General features: G+C 38.7%; 1 pseudogene; it reads right to left on the minus strand.

Moving 5' to 3' along the window:
• LOC138163255 (eukaryotic translation initiation factor 3 subunit K-like) overlaps positions 1–18991 on the minus strand; it is a 21337-nt pseudogene that overhangs the window by 1369 nt on the left and 977 nt on the right.

Genomic DNA, 18991 nt, shown 5'->3' on the forward strand with positions numbered 1-18991 from the left:
AAATAAAAAGGTGTTCAATGTATAATGCAAATCAGGTATAGGGTTGTTTCCCTTATTTGTTTCCCTTACACAAAAGAAAGTCTTAATGGAAAAAAACCCTCAAGAACTATTATTTGCAAAGATTTAAACAAGCAACAGAAATCACTTCTAACTATTGTTGTACTCTCCCAAGAAGCTTATACTTAAAACATTAAAATATGAAATATTCTGTGGGACTGCTGAATTGGCATTTTACCTCAGCTCTGTACTGCCAAACAAATCCCCTCCATATCTTCTGTCAACCCAAGCCACAGATTGGATTCATCCTTCTGACAATGGTTATCTTTTCCAAGAACTGGAGGAGGTGAAGCTTGCATCAGTTGAGGATGAGGATTCAGGAATTCGCAATCTCTTAAACTCACATAGTTGCCTCCAAGGATAGGTATACCATCTCAGGATGGTTGTTTAATCACCTATCCTCAGTGAATTGATTTGGAAGAGATACTAACTGTTGATTGTTCTTTGGAAGATGATTACTGGTGAAATATTGAAAGGAATACATTGGAAGAAACACGAACCAAAAGAGGCATACAGACATACGTGGTTACTTGCTAGAAGTCCATTTCTCCCCCTCATGGGGTACTCCTGAAGTTTTCCTTATGGATGGCATTTCTTTAATCCTTGTAGAGCAAGCCTGCATAACCTGCCCACAGAGTGTGACCCAAGTATCTTCAACTAATTGAAATATACTTCCTGTGCATCATTCCATTTCATCCAGTGACTCTCAAAGATTTCTAAATCTGTAAAGAACTTGTTGAACCTAATCCAAAGTCTTTAATTGACTGATTCAGTGGAAATGTCTTGGCCTTGTTCACACCTACTTCATTAAAAAATGTTTTTCTTTTTTTTTTATTAATCTATTTACTACTCCAAACCAATTTTATAGAATGAAAAAATAAAGCCCTCAATACATAGCTATAAAGTGTAGCAAAACAAATTCCTCCATTGGTCATATTTTAAAAACATGAACTTTTCATTTTAAGTTCATTTTCTCTTTGGTAGGGTGAGTGGTACATTTCATCTATTGTACTGGTGATTTATCATTGCACTGATTAGAGTTCTGAAGTCTTTCAAAGTTGTATTTCTCTATAATGTTATTACTGTATAAATTATTCTCCTAGTTTTCATCATTTCACTCTATCAATTCAGAGAGGTCTTTCCAATTTTCTCTGAAACTGTCCATTTCGTCATTTCTTATGGTATAATAACATTCCATTACATTCATATTACCACAATTTGTTTTAACCATTCTCCACTAGGAGAACACCTAGCTTTTGACTACCATAAAAAGAACTGCTATAATCTTTTTTGCACATATATATCTCTTTTTTTTACATATATATCTTTTTATTCTTTTTGGGGGGGTATTGACATAGTATAGTGATATACCAGGGTCAAAGGTCATGCACATTTTAGTAACTGGGGCAATAGTTCCAAATTTCTTTCCAGAATGACTGGACAAATTCAGAGCCCTAATATATGTAACTATGCACTAATGTAACTATTTTCCCATAGCTCCTTCAATATTTATCATTTTTTTGTTACCTTTGTCAGTCTGATAAATGTAGAGGTGAACCTCAAAGTTCTTTTAATTTTCAGTTCTCTAATTATAAGTGTTTTAGAACATTTCTTCATATGATTGTTGATAGCTTGGATTTCTTCCTTTGAAAACTGCCTGTTGCCAGGTGTGGTAGTGAAACCCTGTCATTCCACTTCTGAGGAGGATGAGGTCAGTGAATCCCTTGAATGGATCCCTCAGAAATTCCAAGCTGCTTGAGCTAAACCAATGAGGGTTCTGCACTAAAGGATGACACCAATGTGATGATCCCTCCCTGGGCTTGGGGAGCCACCAGACTGTCTAAGGAGAACGTGAAGCAGCCCAAGTTAGAAATGGAGTAGGCCCCAGTGCAGATCAGAAGTGGAATAGGGCCCATGCATGGCCACTGTACTTCCAAACAGGGAATATGGGAAGACAGTCTCAAAAAAATTTTTTAAAGGAAACTGCTTGTTTGTATACTTTGACCATTCATCTTTTGGGAAACGGTTCTTAATCTTATAAATTTGAACTAAGCCTTTACATATCTTAAATATGAGACTTTTTCAGAAAAAAAAATTGTTGCAAATATTTTCAGCCAGTTACCTATTTCGCTTTTAATTTTTTATAACATTAGATTTGTTTGTGCAAAAGATTGTTAATTTTATATAACCAAAAATTGTCCAGTTTATGTTCTGTAATCCCTTCTATCATTTTTTTCCCCCGAAAACTTTTTTCCTATCTGTAGATCTAAAAAATAACTTCTTCTTTGTTCTTTGAGTTTGTTCATGGTGTGACCTTTTATATATAGGCCATAAATTCATTTGGAGCTTATCTTGGTGTATGTTGTAAATTTCTGACCATCTGCTGTTCAGTTTTCCCAGCAGTTTTTGTCAAATAATAAGTCCTTCTCCCAGGAATTCTGGTCTTCAGTTTATTAAACAGTTATGCTGTATGTATATATATGTATATCATTTTCATCATTATTGCTTTGTAGTACAGTCTGAGTTCTGGTACTGATAAACTCCCTTTGTTCTCACTATTTTAAAATGATTACCCTTGAATGGATCCCTAGAATTACCCTAGAAATTGTGACCTTTTGCTCTCCCAGATGAATCTGTAATTATTTTTCTATATGTACAAAATATTCTTTTGCTGATCCAATTGGCACAGTAAATGAATGTTTATTTATAAATATTTAATATGTATAATTAATCTACGCATTATTTTCATTTTTATTATATTCTCTTGGTTGGTTATTGTCCTTCGTTCTTGAAGAGGACCACTATGCTAGAGTCACACAACTGTTAAAGTGATTTTTTTTTTTTAAGTAATCGGGGTTAAGTAACTTGCTCAAGGTTAAACGGCCAGTTATTTCTGTGTGTGATGTTGAGTATCTGAGCCCAGGATTCGATCCAGGTCATCCTGACACTGGAGCCGGTGCTCTTACTCACTGAGCCACCTGGCCTCTCCTTAAAGTGATTTTTCTAAAGCACAAGTCTGATCGTGTCATTGCCCTAATAATAGATTCCAATGGCTCCCTGTTACCTTTAGGATCAAGTATAAATTCTCCATTTGACTCTACATCCTGGCCCAAACCTAACATTTCTAAGCTTGCTCGACATTACTCCCCTTCCTTCATTCTGTGCTATAGCCAGACTGACTTTCTTGTTGGTCCTCAGACACAACACTCCAACTTCTGTCTCTGTGTCTTTTCATTTACTCTTCCAAGTCTGTTGATTCAGAACTAGGTGAATGAACAAATTCAAAGAGTAGTTGTTAATGGTTGAATATCAGTGTGGCAGGTGGTCTCCTGTGGAGTATCCTAATGATTTGCATTTAACCCCAAGCTATTTAACATTTTTATCAATGCATGGATAAAGACATAGATGGTTTCTCATCAAATTTGTAGGTGACACAAAATGGGAGTCATTGGTGACACACTGAATGATAGAATCCCAAAGGATCTTGATAGGCATTGAGATGAATCTAATTAGATGAAATTCAGTAGGGATAGAGGTAAGATTTCTAACCTGGGTACAAAAAGAATTAATTTCTCAAGATGAGAAAAGCACCAGGCTGGCTAGGTGGCTCAGTGAATAGAGCACTGGCCCTGGAGTCAGGAGGACCTGAGTTCAAATCCGGTCCCAGACACTTGACATACTAGCTGTGTGACCTTGGGCAAGTCACAACCCCAATTGCCCTGCCTTCACAAAAAAAAAAAAAAAAAGATGAGGAAGGAATGGTTGGGCTGCAGTTCTGAAAAAGATCTGGTGGTTTTAGTGGATTGCCAGCTCCACATGAGTCAAAAGCATGATGTGACAGCCAAAAAAGCTAACACATTTCTGGGTTACATTAAAAGGGGCATCACTCCCAGAAAGACAGAGGTGATAGTCCTGCTGTGCTCTGCCCTCATCTGGAGTATTATGTTCAGTTCTGGGCACCTCAGTCTAAGTAGTACATTGATAATGTAGAGAATATTCATAGGAGACAACAAGGATAGGAAAAGGCCTTGAGTCTAGACCATATGAGAATCACTTAAAGGAACTTGAGATGCTTAGCCTGGACTTGAGAAGATTCAGGGGGTGAATGATGGCTATGTTCAAGTACTTGCAGGGCTGCCACATAGACTTGACCAGACTTGACTACAGGAACTTTGTTCAATTCAAAGGGCAAAAGCAGGAACAATGGACTTAGACATAATGTCAGGAGAAAATTGTAAACAATTAGTGCTATCCTAAAGTGCAATGGGCTGTTTGGAGAGGTGGTGAGCTCCCTGTCCTTGGAAGTTTTCAAGCAGGTATGTTACTTGTCAAGTATGTTAGAGCAACAATTCCTTTCAAGTATGGATTGGACTAGATGGACCCTTCCAATCTCACATTCTGTGACTGTGATTGTGTAAGCATATACCCTTCTTATCTGCTGATTTGTCTAGGAGATTCCAGGCCTGGACTAAGCAGTGATCAGTGATGGCTATTTGGATAGCCTATCCTTCCCAGGAAAACAGAGGAGGAGAAAATACCATGGTTAAGAGAACTAGGAATGTTGCATGAGTCATGTCCCATAAGTGCATATTTTGCACACACATGCATGTGCACACATATGTGTACAAACATGCACAGACACACATACACCATTATGTCATGTCCCTAGGAGCATCACTTCCAGTCCATGATGAACCAACAGTTAAAGGGCTTCTCCTGAGAGCTGAAGGGAACGTCTGATGGATATACTGGCCTAGGTGAAGATAACTGTGGAAGTGGGTTAAGAGGAAGTGATACACTTTCCAGTGTAGCACTTGGAGAGAGAGTAGAGTCCGGGGCTCAGCCATATAAAACTGGAGCGTGACCAAGGAGTTAGAGTGAATCAAGATAGATCCACCTGCAGCTGTGGGTTTGGCTTCCTAATCAAAGGCTCCCTGAGGAGAAAATCAATCAACAACCCACAAGGGTGCTTCTGAAACAAAACAAGCAGAAATCCCACATGGAGAGGAGGCAGAGCACTGCCAGCAAAGCAGAAATGCTGCCAGCTGGCTGGCTCCACTCCCTCTACCCCTCACCTGTACCCTGATGTTGGCTGAATTAAGAACCCAGAGCTACTTGCAAATGATGGCAGGGCTCTCTGAGCTCATTTAGGGCAAAGCTGTTCACAAGATCCTTGATCACAGGATCTAGAGCTGATCCCCAGAGGAAGGGATCCCAGACAACATTTAGCTCAATTTTACAATTTTTACAAATGACACAAGGAAGTGAAGTGACTTACCCAAAACCATGCATGGAAGAGGCAAAATCTGAACCGTAGATCCTGGGCTACCCAACCTCCCAGGAACCTGAGGTGATTTAAGGTTGTCACAGCTGACAGGGCCAAAGGAAATGACAATGTTCAAGAGGCTCCCAGACTCTGATGCAAAATGACAGTGATTCAAAAGGACCCAAGGGGGTACCAGGGCCCCTTTTTGAGAGCATATGGGGGTCACACACCTGAAAGAACCATTGTAACCTGCCTCTCAGTGAGGCCCAGATTGCACCCTGTAGTGGCTTCACCCACTTGCAAATGGTTTCTTATAAGAATAGCTATATTGGCTCACTAGCACAACCCCCAAACTGGTTCTCAAATACAGAATGTTAGCCATTCTGATTATATAGATAAAATGAAAATTGGATGGATAGAGCTCTGGACTTGGAATTGGGAAGGCCAATCAGATCTGGCCTCAGACACTTAGTAGCTGTGTGGCTCTGGGCAAGTCAAGTAACCTCTGTCTGCCTCAGTTTCCTTGTCTGTAAAATGGGGACAATTAATAGCACCTACCTTCTAGTATTGCTATGAGGATAAAATGAAATATCTGTAAATCATATTATAAATCTTAAAGTCTATGTAAATATAAAGTGCTATTATAGTTATTATTAAATAAAAGCCAATAACATTTCTGGTGCTTTCTAAAATTGTAAACCAAAAAGTACTGTCACCTCCCTGAAGAAGAGGAACAATAACAGTCATTCAGAACTGGTCAGTTGCTACCTCTAACCAGTGGCTGGTTTATATGAGATGGAAAGAAGGGAAATCATTCCAGAGGGCAGGGTTTGGAGCAATTCAGGTAGCAGTAATAAGACATGTTAAGGGGGAGACCTGGGAGGTGGTATTTATACTAATTAAGGGACCACATCTAGCCAATGGCACAAGGGGACAAGACTCTTTGGAAGGACGAGGTTGTCATTCAACCATTTATGTATCTTATGTTTTTTTTAATGCTTTATTTTTTTTATTAATTTGTTTCTTTTTAGTTTACAGGATTCAATTCCACAATTCCTTGAATTTCACATTTTGTTCCCCTCCCTCCCCTCCCCCCCCCATGGCGGCTTATAGTCAAGTATAGGATCTGTAAATACTTTCACATTATACATTAGTCAGATTAATAAGGACACATTGTACCAGCTGGAATGAAAAATGGTAAAGAGGACATAAAACCAAATAAGAGAACGAAAAGATCAGGTATTTTGCTTCCACCTGGATATAAACTTAGTTCTTTCTAGTTCTTTCTCTGGATGCACATATTTCTCTCCCTCATGAGTCTTTTGGGATTGACTTATATCACTGCATTGCTGAGAAGAGTCCAGTCTATCAAAGTTGGTCATCACACATACGTTGTGTCTCTAATTGTGTACAAATTTCTCCTGGTTCTACTCTTCTCACTCAGCATCAGTTCTTTTAAGCCTCTCCAGGTAAATATGAAGACTGCCTGCTCCTCGTTTCTTATAGCACAATAGTATTCCATAACATGCATATACCACAACTTGTTCAGCCATTCCCCAATTGATGGGCACCCCCTTAATTTCCAATTCTTTGCTACCACAAAAAGAGCTGCTATAAACATTTTTGTACATATGGATCTTTCTCCCATTTCTATGATCTCTTTGGGATATAACCCTAGGAGTGGTATTGCTAGATCAAAGGGTATGAAAGTATTTATAGCCCTTTGGGCATAGTTCCAGATTGCTCTCCAGAAAGGCTGGATCAGTTCACAACTCCACCAACAATGCATTAGTGTTCCAATTTGCCCACATCCTCTCCATCATTTGTCATTTTCCTGTTTTGTCATCTTAGCCAATCTGACTGGTGAGATGTGGTACTTCAGAGTTGTTTTGATTTGCATTTCTCTAATCAATAGTGAATTAGAGCATTTCTTCATGTGCTTATAGATAGCTTTACTTTCTTTCTCTGAAAACTGCCTGTTCATATCCCTTGACCATTTATCAATTGGGGAATGACTTGTATTCTTATAAATTTGACTCAATTCTCTGTATATTTTAGAAATGAGTCCTTTGTCAGAGACATAGGTTGTAAAGATTCTTTCCCAATTTCCCATCTTCCTCTTAATCTTGGTTACATTGGCTTTGTTTGTACAGAAACTTTTCAATTTCATGTAGTCAAAATTATCCATTTTACATTTTATAATGTTCTCTAATTCTTGTTTCGTCATAAAGTCTTTTCCTCTCCACAAGTCTGATAGGTAAACTATTCCTTGTTTTAGGAGACTGCTTACAGTATCAACTTTTATGCCTAGATCATGAACCCATTTAGACTTGATTTTGGTATATGGTGTTAGATAATGGTCTATGCCCACTTTCTGCCATACTATATTCCAGTTTGCCGAGCAGTTTTTGTCAAATAGTGAGTTTCAAAAACCAGGGTCTGGAGGTTTATCAAACAATACATTACTATAGTCATTGACTTCTGAATTTCGTGTGCCTAATCCATTCCATTGATCCACTCCTCTATTCCTCAGCCAGTACCAAGTAGTTTTGATGACTGCTGTTTTATAGTACAGATTGAAATCTGGTAAAGCTAGTCCACCTTCCCTAGCATTTCTTTTCATTAATTCCCTTGATATTCTGGACCGTTTATTCTTCCAAATGAATTTTGTCACTATTTTTTCTAGCTCTATAAAGTAGTTTTTTGGTAAATTAATTGGTATGGCACTAAATATATAATTTAATTTGGGTAAAATTATCATTTTTATTATATTAGCTCGACCTAGCCACGAGCAATTGATATTTTTCCAATTAGGCAGATCTGACTTTATTTGTGTGAAAAGTAGTTATGATCATACAGGTCCTGGGTTTGTTTTGGCAGGTAGATTCCCAAATATTTTATAATGTCTACAGTAACTTTAAATGGGATTTCTCTTTCTATTTCTTGCTGTTGAATTTCATTGAAAATATATAGGAATGCCAAGGATTTATGTGGGTTTATTTTATATCCTGCAACTCTGCCAAATTTATTTATTGTCTCAAGTTGATTTTTACTTGATTCTCTAAGTATATCATCATATCATCTGCAAAGAGTGATAGCTTGGTCTCTTCTTTGCCTAACTTGATTCCTTTGATTTCTTTTTCTTCTCTAATTGCTACTGCTAACATTTCTAGTACCAGATTGAATAAGAGGGGTGATAGTGGACACCCTTGTTTCACCCCTGATCTTATGGGAAATGCTTCTAGCTTCTCCCCATTACATATAATACTTGCTGATGGCTTTAAATAGATGCTACCTATTATTTTAAGGAAGGCTCCATTTATTCCTATACTTTCTAATGTTTTTAATAGGAATGGATGTTGTATTTTGTCAAAAGCCTTTTCTGCATCTATTGAGATGATTATGTGGTTTCTGCTAGTTTTATTGTTGATATGATCAATTATACTGATGGTTTTCCTAATATTAAACCATCCTTGCATTCCTGGAATAAATCCTACCTGATCAAAGTGTATTATTGTTGGAGGTGATGTCAAAATCTCACTGTTCTCAGTGTCTTCTGATGGCAGCCAACTAAATTCCCAGCAAACTCTTCCTTGGTTTTCAGAGGGCAGCCAAGGTAGAGAGGTTTACAGCAATATAGTATTGTCTGAAATTGTTGGTTTGTTGTTGTTTTTATTGAGATGTTACCACAAAAGGTCACAGAATTCTAGGGAATTACTTAGGGAGAAAAAATGTTTTGCACATTACCAATTTTATTGTTCATACTGCATTTTATGAATTTATTTCATGGTTACTGTTAGGAAACAATGAATATTGTCAGAATTGTTGTTGTTCCTTCATATAGTCCTATCCGACTCTCCATGACCCTATAGACCACAGCACACCAAGCCTTTTTATCCTCCACTATCTTTATAAATCTGTCCAAGTTCACATTATATTGGTCACCTTTTGACCCGAGGGGCTCATCTTCCAATGTCATCTCTTTTATCATTTTAGTACTGTCCATGTGGTTACTTTGGCAATGATACTAGAGTGATTTGCCATTTCCTTCTGCAGTGGATCCCCTTTTGTCTCCACTATGACCTGTCCATAGTGGGTAACCCTGCATGGCATAGCTCGTAGTTTCATCAAGCTATGCAAGCCCCTATGCCACAAAAAGGCAGGGATGGTGGGGAGGCAGTAATCAGAATTAATGTTTTGTTATAAAGAATTGTGTGCAGAAAAGTGCATTCTCAGCAGTCTCTAGCAAAAGATTATAGTTTTGGGTGGTAACAGGAATTTAATCCCATATTTTCCATAGGTTCAATGTATCAACATTCACATTCTTGACTTTTACACTGTTTTCTATAAACACTACCCTCACCCCTTCAAAAGTTGAGCATTGACTGTTTTTGGGAGGAAATGTTTTATATCTGGGCCATGAAATGTGACTGTTGGAACATTTTTATTTTATATTCACAGATTTAGAGGTGAAAAGATTCTTGGAGACCAGCTAGACCAACCCACTCATTTTACCCATAAGGAAATTGAGGCTCAGGGAGGTTAAATAATTAACTTGTCCAGTCATATAGTGATGTGTCAAATCTGAGATTTGAATCTAGGTTATCTTGACTAACAAGTGAGTTCTCTCTCCTCTGCATCATATTCCTTCTAAGATTTAGTGTCCTAGCTTCTTAAGGAAGTTAGACTCACAAGGTTAACCCCTATAATGCACAGCATAATTGTGATATGCATCCATGCTCTCTCAGTGAGATGTCTTTCCAAGTGCAATGAGTTGAGAGAAATTGGAAGACTTTTAATACAGAGTTGCAGACCCTTGTTAATTAGCAATTTGGGATTGGGGCCAGACAGTCATACAAAAGGGGAAAGATAGGGGAACTGTTTTATGCTTTGTATTATCAGTGGGCCTTTTGGATGACTCTAGGGGTGTGATATATCCAGTAAACTTTGAGAGACAGTGTTTATTGGAACCATTAACATATATTGTTGTGCACATAATTGTAATGTAATGTTTATGATGTTGTATAAGACATGGGCAAAGGAGGAAGTCTACATTGTTGCTAATGTAAGGGTTATGGGATTTAAAGATCTCCCATGCCCCATGGACGTGCTGACATAGCAGAGCAAGAGAAAGTGAAAAGCCGAGCTAACGGTCCTGCGGTTGGCAGTTGGTGGCGGTTGCCTTTTTTTTTTTTTTTTGAGTAAGGACTCCTGCTGAGGACTGCCAGGGGCCGGAGCTGCTGGGAGCGCTCTTCCAGGACGCTGGGTGGTTGCTGTGAGTGGGGAGAGGAGGACCTTTGCCTGAGGTAGCCTGTTCTGTTTTAAAGGCTTGAAAATGTGGGTGCTTTCTACTTTATCTACCTGTGCCAATATCATAACTACTCTGATGGCTTTCACTTTCTGGTTTTGGGACTCAGTCTTTTGGTATCTTAATAAATTTTCTAGTTTATTTCCCCAAATGGCAAACCTGACGTATTTTGTGATGGATAATTATATCAGCATATTTGTAATCTCTATAGGCATTGTGAATATGGCATTGCTGATACAGCTAGCACCTTTGATTACTAGGTATAATGATGGAGAAGCGAAGGGACAAAATGAAGGATATCTATGACATCTATGTCCAGATTAATTATTATGTTAAACATTAAGTTAGAATAGCAAGTTTATGTTGTTTTTAATATCTTTGGTTGATTAGTATTCCTGCATTCATATTATGTCATAATGAATAAATGAACAAAAAAGCATTTATTGAGGTATAGGAAATAGAAAGAACCTACTATGTGCCGAGGAACTCTCTAGGAGCTCATATTTTAACTGAGGGAGACAGTACATACGTAGAAGGGTTCATCTGTAGGGTGACTGGAAAGGCCTGGGGTCCCTAGGGTGCATTAGCGGGTCAGATTGCAATGCCTGGGGGTCTGGATGGTATAGTGACAAGACAGATGGTAAGAACTAGTGGCCCACAGAACAGATGGAAAGGTCTGATGGTCCTCTATTTTTTCATAGAATTCAATTTATTTTATTTTCAGGTCCAAATTTTCTCCTACCACCCTCACCCCCAATTAAGAAAGCAACAAAAATAGAACCATGTATAGTTGAACAAATTAACCCTATGATGTCCTGGTCCAAAAAAAAAATCACACGCCTCAATCTGTTTTCTGAGTCTATCTGGAAGTAGATAGCATGTTTTATCCTAAGTCCTCTGGAATTGTTATTGATCGTTGTGTTGATCATAGTTTCTATGTTTTTCAAAATCATTTATCTTTACAGCATTGTTATTATTATATAAACTGTTCTCCTGGTTGTTCTACCTTCATTTTACATCAGTTCAAACAAGTCTCAGTTTTTTATAAAACTATCCCCCTTCATTATTTCTTACAAAACAATATTATTCTATAATATTCATATATCATAAGTTGCTCAACCATTCCCCAATGATGGGTACCACCTCAAATTCCAATTCTTTCTACCACAAAAGGAACTATTATCAAAGTTTTTGTACATATGGGTCATTTTCCCCATTCCTTGATTTCTTTGGATTTATAGACTTACTAGTGGTATCTCTAGGACAAAGGACATGCACAGTTTAATAGCTTTTGGGGAATGGTTCCAAATTGCTTCCCAGAATTATTGGATCAATTCACAATTTATTGGTCCTTAATATTACCAAAAGAAATTTAGTTGACCTGATAATGGTCAGGGTTGAAGGGACTGTCCCACTAATAACAGGGAAGAAGGGAGTAGATTTAATGGTTGGAGTAGATGGGGACTCTGGTTTACCTCCCAAAGAGGTAGGAATTGTGAGTGGGAGAGGAAAGGAAGAAAGTCAGTATGCAGCATACCTACCCAGAATACATAAAATATTTACAAAATGAACACAAATGATTTATGGGTGTTGGCAGCACTGACATTTGGGAGAATCCATAAAAGCCTCTTTGATAGGAGGTTTTGCTTGAGTTAAACCTTGAGGGAAGTGAGGAGTTACCAGAGACAGAGGTAAGAAAGAAGAGAATTCCAAAGATGGAAAAAGATTGTGTAAAAGTCCAGAGGTGGGAAAGAAAATTGTAAGGGACCTTAGAGGTCCTCCAGCCCATCCTCCAAATTTTATGGAAGAAGCTGAGTTCATAAAGGAGTTAAGTGACTTGCCCAAGATCACACAGGTAGTCACCAGAGCATCTGCTCCAAAGTACACCGTACCTCTAGACACATGCAGACTGGGAGGCCTAGCCTAATCCCCAACCTCTAGCCTAGTTGCTATTACCCTCACCATCGCCTTCGTGCCAAACAAAATTATTGTGTGTGTGTCTTTGTATATATACACACACATATGTATGTGTGTATATGTACACACATATATATGTATGTGTGTATATATAATATATATATTACATAACAGAAGAGGGTCCTAGATGTAATGAGGCCTCACCAGTTGTAAGACCCCGTGTATGGCAAGGTCTGATTTTCCCCCTCCCCAACTGTATCAAGGGGCTCAGCTCGAAGGCAGGCAGAAGAGACATCTCTAGCAATTATAAACTAATTCTCTACCAATAAGGAGAAAGTCCTGTACCAATGGCCCTTAGGATAGGGGTTACATTCACTTATTTTTATTTATCCCCAGTAGATATTTAAGCTCCTTGAGAGAGCTATTTTTCATATTGTCTTTGCATTCCCACAATGCCTCATAAATAGTAACATTGTTGAACCTTTTAAGCCACTTATGGGGTAATAATTTTCTCAACCTTGGTTCAGAGATTGGTTTGGAGGTGACAGAAACAAAAGGCCAGGGAAGAGTTTACAAAGCCTATAGAGGAAGGATGATATGACAATAGGATTTTAGAGGGTTAGAATGAGCGTATGGGTGGTCTCTGCGAAAGGTAGCATCTGTCGTAGACCCCCATAGATGTATGTGGGGGAGATCCCAGAGGACCAGTCCATGGACAGCGACAAATTGTCTTGCTGACCACTAGGGGGCACCTAGAGGCTACATACCTTGACTGGATGGAGTCCCACATCCCTTTGCTGACCATGCTGGAAAATCCTGAATTGTCCTCCCTCCAGCTTCCTTCTCTGGCTTCTTCTCTTTTCTCCCCACCCTTCTGTCATATAAATATGTTTCCCACAACCTCTTATATCCTAAGTACCGTTCCACTTTCTTCTCTCCACATATCCCATAATGCCACAGAAAATTATCCAAATAGACATATAACTAGAAAAATAAGCCTTGGTCCAAGAATCAGAAAAGTTGAATTCTAGTCTTAGTTTTTCTACTTAGTTGCTGTGGAACCTCGGGCAAGTCACTTTTCCCCTGAGTCTCATTTTCTTCATCTATAAAATGCATTTTTTTGTGAGTAGAAGTTGGGTTAAATGATTTCAAAGATCACTCCTGCTCTGATAGTTTATAGCTGAGGGTTAAAATCCTCAGTGTAAAATCCTGGGTGTATAGGGATAGTGGTAGTGGAGATACCAAGAGGTCTAGACATAGTCCCTGGATTCTTTGGACATTTGGTTTTAGGGATTACCCCCCCCCCCCACTGGGAAGAAGCTGCTTCCCATGCTGACCCTCAGACCCATGACTTGATTCCTTTACATGTGAACTTTTGGCCTTGGACTTTGGATACTTTCTTCTTGGACTCTGACCTTTGGACCTGAATATACCACATTTTCACCTTGGACACACAAGTTTTGAACTCAAGGCGGCTGCCTTTATTGTTTACCTTGATCCTTACTGACCTCTCCATCATAAGGTCCAAATTTCTCTGGCCTCTCCGAAGAGGATTCAAAGCCCTTTCCCCAATGACAAAAATAAAGGCCCAATCTAAATAAAAATATTTACATCGGCACTTTTCTAGTAGCAAAAAACTGGGAGGAAAGTAAATGCCTATTGATTGGAGAATAGTTAAAGAAATTGTGGTATGTGAACATAATGGAATATTTCTGTGCTGTAAAAAATTATGAATGTATATATAATCATAGACTTATATGAACTGACACAAAGTAAAATAAGCAGAATCAGGTAAACAGCATAGACAAAAACCACAATAAAATAAATGAAAAGAACAAGAAAACAATCAATATTGAATGCTATGAAATTATAATGCCCAAGCTTGGCCTTACAAAAGAGATATGATAAGATATCACCTTTCCCTGTTCCTTTGCAGGAGTAGGAGACCATGGGGCTAAGGTACTACATACACTGAACTTTTTTATATGTTTACTAATTCTCAGATTAGTTTTTCTTTGTTTCTTCACACTTTATTATAAAGGATGATTTCTAAAAAAAATACAAAGATAAACAAAAATAAATTATTTTTAAAAATAAAGTCCTCTCCTCTATTGATGGGAAAGAGGTAGGACCAGGCAAGGGAGAAAAGCATCAACTTGAAGAAAAAAATCTTCCTGAATCCTAGACCTGGCTTCTGGGGTGCAGGTGGGGATAGAATGGGACATCAAGGAAGGGAAATTCAACCCTATTCTTTGTCAGTCACTTCCTATCTAGGCCCCTGGTTCATACCTAAACTATAGAACCAAGATTAAAATCTGATCATATAGGGATTGGGTTTCATAGAAGTGGCCACCTTAGTTTTGCCCTGTGTTTGTGTTTGGGGGGATGGGTAGATTGGTGGTGTGTCTCTTCCAACCCCCCCCCCCCAGTTTTAAGACAGATTGAATAAGGGCTTTTTTTTTTTTAAAGAACAGAATATCTCCATTTCTCTTTCTGAATTTTTGAATGATTGTTTAGAAACTTACTTATTCAGTAAAGCCTGAGTAATTCAGATAAAGGGGACATTCTGAATTATTAGACTTTTAAAAATATATATTTGGAAGTTTTAGTGTACTGCAAACTCAGTATGCTTCAACAGTGTGACATGAGAACTGAAAGCTATCCTAAATTGCTCTAGGAGAGGCTGAGTAAACAAAAAAGGAGGGTGAAGTGATCATTCTGCTTTACCCTGTCCTGGTAAGTTCATGTCTAGAACAGTGATGCACAGCAGTAGTTAGAGATCTGTGCAGCATGACATAGGAAGATCAGTTGAAGAAATTGATGGTGTTTTGCCTGGAGACTTAAAGGGGACATGATAGCTGTCTTCAAGTGTGTGAAGGAGAAATTATATTTGCTTGGCTTGGCTTTCAGATGGCAGAACCAGGGAAAATGAATAGAAACTGCAGAAGTAGAAAAGAAAACCTCCCTAATAATTCCCTTAAAAAATAAAACAGGCTGCCTCCTAGAGTAGTAGGTTGTCCCTTATGCAAGGTTCTTGACAAATGCCAGGTTACCACTTCATTACCATCTTTCCTGTCTCTAACCAATCCTTCCTACAACTGCTAAAATAATATTCTTAAAGCAAAAGCCTAACATATCAGACAACTCAGTGGTATAATGATTAGAGTTCTGGCCTTGGAGTCAGTAAGACCTGAGTTCAAATCCAGTCTCAGACACTTAACTAGCTGTGTGGCCCTGAGTATGTCACTTAACACTCTCTCAGCCTCAATTTCCTTATCCATAAAACAGATCTAATAATAGTACTTGCCACACAGCATTGTTGTGAGGATCAAGTGAGATAACATACATAAAGCACTGTGTAAACCTTAAAGAATTATATAGTTATACTAGGTATATCCCTCTCCTCAGTAATCTTCACTAGCTCCTTATTGGATTTAGTACAAAAGGCAAACCTCACAGCCTGGCATAGAAGGCCCTCCACAATGCCTCCAACCCTTCTATCCAATCCTATTTTATATTCTCTTCTCCACACACTCTAAATTCCAGTGAACTGGATGTCTAGTGCTTCCTTTCACATCTCCCACCAGTTTCTATGCATTGAGAGGAATCATGGTAGAATGGAAGGAGTATTGTAATTAGATGCCAGGTAAGCTGTGTTCGAATTCTGATCTTGCCAACTACTCCCTGCATGATTGGGCAAATCACTTAACTTCTCTATGTTTCAGTTTCTTCATTTGTAAAATGAGCTGTACTATATGCCCTCTAATATCCCTTCCACAAGATCCTATGAATTTGTACAAGTTGATCTTCATACCTGGACTAGAGTCCTCTTCAATTTTACCTTTTTTAGCACTTATATTTTTTTTGAGACTTGGCTAAAATGCTACTTTCCTCTTAGCTTTCATCCCTCTCTTGTTACTGTTCTCCATCTCCTCAAATAACCTTTTATTTATTTTTTGTATATTTTAATACCGCTCTCTCCCTATAACAGCAATATGTGAGTTTTTGCGAGTATCTCTTTGTAATCTCCTCTAGCACAGTATTTTGCACCCAGTCAGCATTTAATCAATGTCTACTGAATTGGATTGGATTCCTATCAGTTAAAGCTATCTAAAAATGGAATGCCAGGGCTGGGAGGGAGTGAGTCCCCTCTCATTACAGGAATTTTAGCAGAGGATGGATGACTTATCTTGTGATATTTGTAGAGGATATGGTCAGATATGGTTGGGATAAATTGGCTTTTGAAATCTCTTCCAATTCTGAGACTCTATGCCAAATAGAAAGAAGAGTTTTTGATCAGCCCACACTATTCCCATTCTAGTTACACCCAAATACCAAGTGTTCTCTGGCCAGTGTCATACACTTTACCTCTCATGTGTCCTCTCCTATGATTCCTAGATTGCCAAGGGGACTGAAGTCTGAACCTGGTGGGATTAGGGAGCAACATGCAGAGCTACAACAAAAAGCTCAAACCCATACAGATAGGGCACTAGGCCAACAGAACTAGGCATCAGGAGCTCTGGGCATTTGGGGTACTGAGCAATTCAGTAAAGATCCAGTACTGTCTACTTTGTTCTAGGAACAGTATTAGGTTCTGGGGAAGATACAAAGTTGAAAACAGGAATAATCCCTACCCTAAAGGAGTTTATAATCTAGTAGAGGAATGTGATGTGTACATAGATGACTCTAATGGAAAATGACTAAGTTCTTAACAGTGATCAAACAGTGGCCTGGAAAGTTCAATGAAGAAGGTGGGGGATGGAAGAGGGAGTCAAGGAATAGCATGAATGTTGATAGAGACAAAGAAGCCCCTGACTCAGGCCTTGGAGAAAAAGAATTTTAGTGGTTAGAAAATGGAGATGGAGAGAGGATAAAGACTATTCTATACAAGAGAATGTGGTTTACAGAGACATCATCAAAGATGGGGCCAGATTTATGAAAAGAAAATAGTTTGGCTGGAGAGCAGAGTGTGTAAATATTAGTAGAGGAGGACATGAACTAGGCTGTAAAGGTGCGTTAAAACTAGTTGGTGAAGGGCTTTGAATTGATATTTTATTGGGGAGCCACTAGATGCATTAGAGCAGGGGGTGGATGTGATTAGAGAGCTAACTTTGTAAGTGATATGAAAGCTGGGTTACAGGGCAGAGAGAAGAGGCAGAGTTCAGTTAATAGGCAATACTAAAAATCCATTATGGTTGAACAAACTGGGATGGAGGGATGTTATGGAATATTCTTGTGCTATAAAGAGTGATGAATAAAAACTTGGAGAAAACATGGGAAGACTCTGATGAAGAGAAAGAGTAAAGAAGAACCAAGAAAACAAATTGCTATATTGATAAACAAGAAGTCTGGTCAAATGCAATGATCAATACAATTATCAAAGCTAAAAGACATATTCCTCCTTTCTGTTAACAATCAACAGATCGTCTGGGTGGCAACTGCTTTGTAGGGCACTTTTGGTGTATTGTAGGGAAGTGTCTGTTATGTCAAAACAAAATATTTCAATTTATTGGAAAAATTATAATACTCTAGAAGTAATTAGGGCATAAACTAGAATAGTTGCAGTTAGAGTGGAAATTTTAAAGAACTACACTACATAACTGTCCGAGGAGGTTGTTGTTTTTTCGCAACCAAATTCAACCAACCCTTGTCACTTAAGGCTATCTATCCTTTCATGCCTGTAATATAGTTAGTACCTTTTCAACTACATGTCCAAATGTCTACTCTTTCAATGCTCAGCTCACATCTTCCAGGAAGCCCACCTTGGCCCCCACTACTTTTCTCTCTTTTTTCAAATTTTCCTAGAATGTCTTGCCTCTCCTTTGTCCCTTTTACTCCCAGTCTCTTATTGCATTATTTTATTAATTTATGTACCTCTTGTGGCCTCTCCCTCTCCCCCCCCCCCTCCATCCCCTGTAAACTCTTGTAGGTCAGGGACTTATTTCTTATCTTTGCTTACTCATCAAGAAGAAAGTTGCCACGGCACATAGTAGAATTTAAATATTTGCTGAGTTTAAATCAAGTAAAGATGCAAAAGGTATTTTAGGGGTAAAAATGAGTAGAACTTGACTGGGGATTAGATGTCGGGCGTTAGAAGGTTTCTCTGAGTTGGCAGAACCATGGTACACAGGGCACTGGACAGGAGCCCGCTGAGACTAGGTTTCTAGACACAGGGATCTAGGTTTGTGGGACTGAGCCAAGGCTCCAGAATGGACTGAAGGACACTGGATACATTAAGTTTGGACAGAAGATCCCTTTGGAGTCAGGGGTTAGAATTTCTAAGTGTGGGGTCAGGTGGGTAGATGAGCAGGGACCACTCCGTCATTTTCAACCACCGAGATTTTCTCTTAATGTTGTAGAGGGGTGGGGGTCAGAATTCTACCTCTGGCCCTAATAATGGATGGCAGGGACATTACCAGCCCTACGTAAGTCCCCCCCCCCCC

The sequence above is a fragment of the Petaurus breviceps genome, unplaced genomic scaffold, assembly GCF_028583685.1.
Source record: "Petaurus breviceps papuanus isolate PSGF00001 unplaced genomic scaffold, PetGlider_PUasm1.0 187, whole genome shotgun sequence".
Taxonomy (NCBI): domain Eukaryota; kingdom Metazoa; phylum Chordata; class Mammalia; order Diprotodontia; family Petauridae; genus Petaurus; species Petaurus breviceps.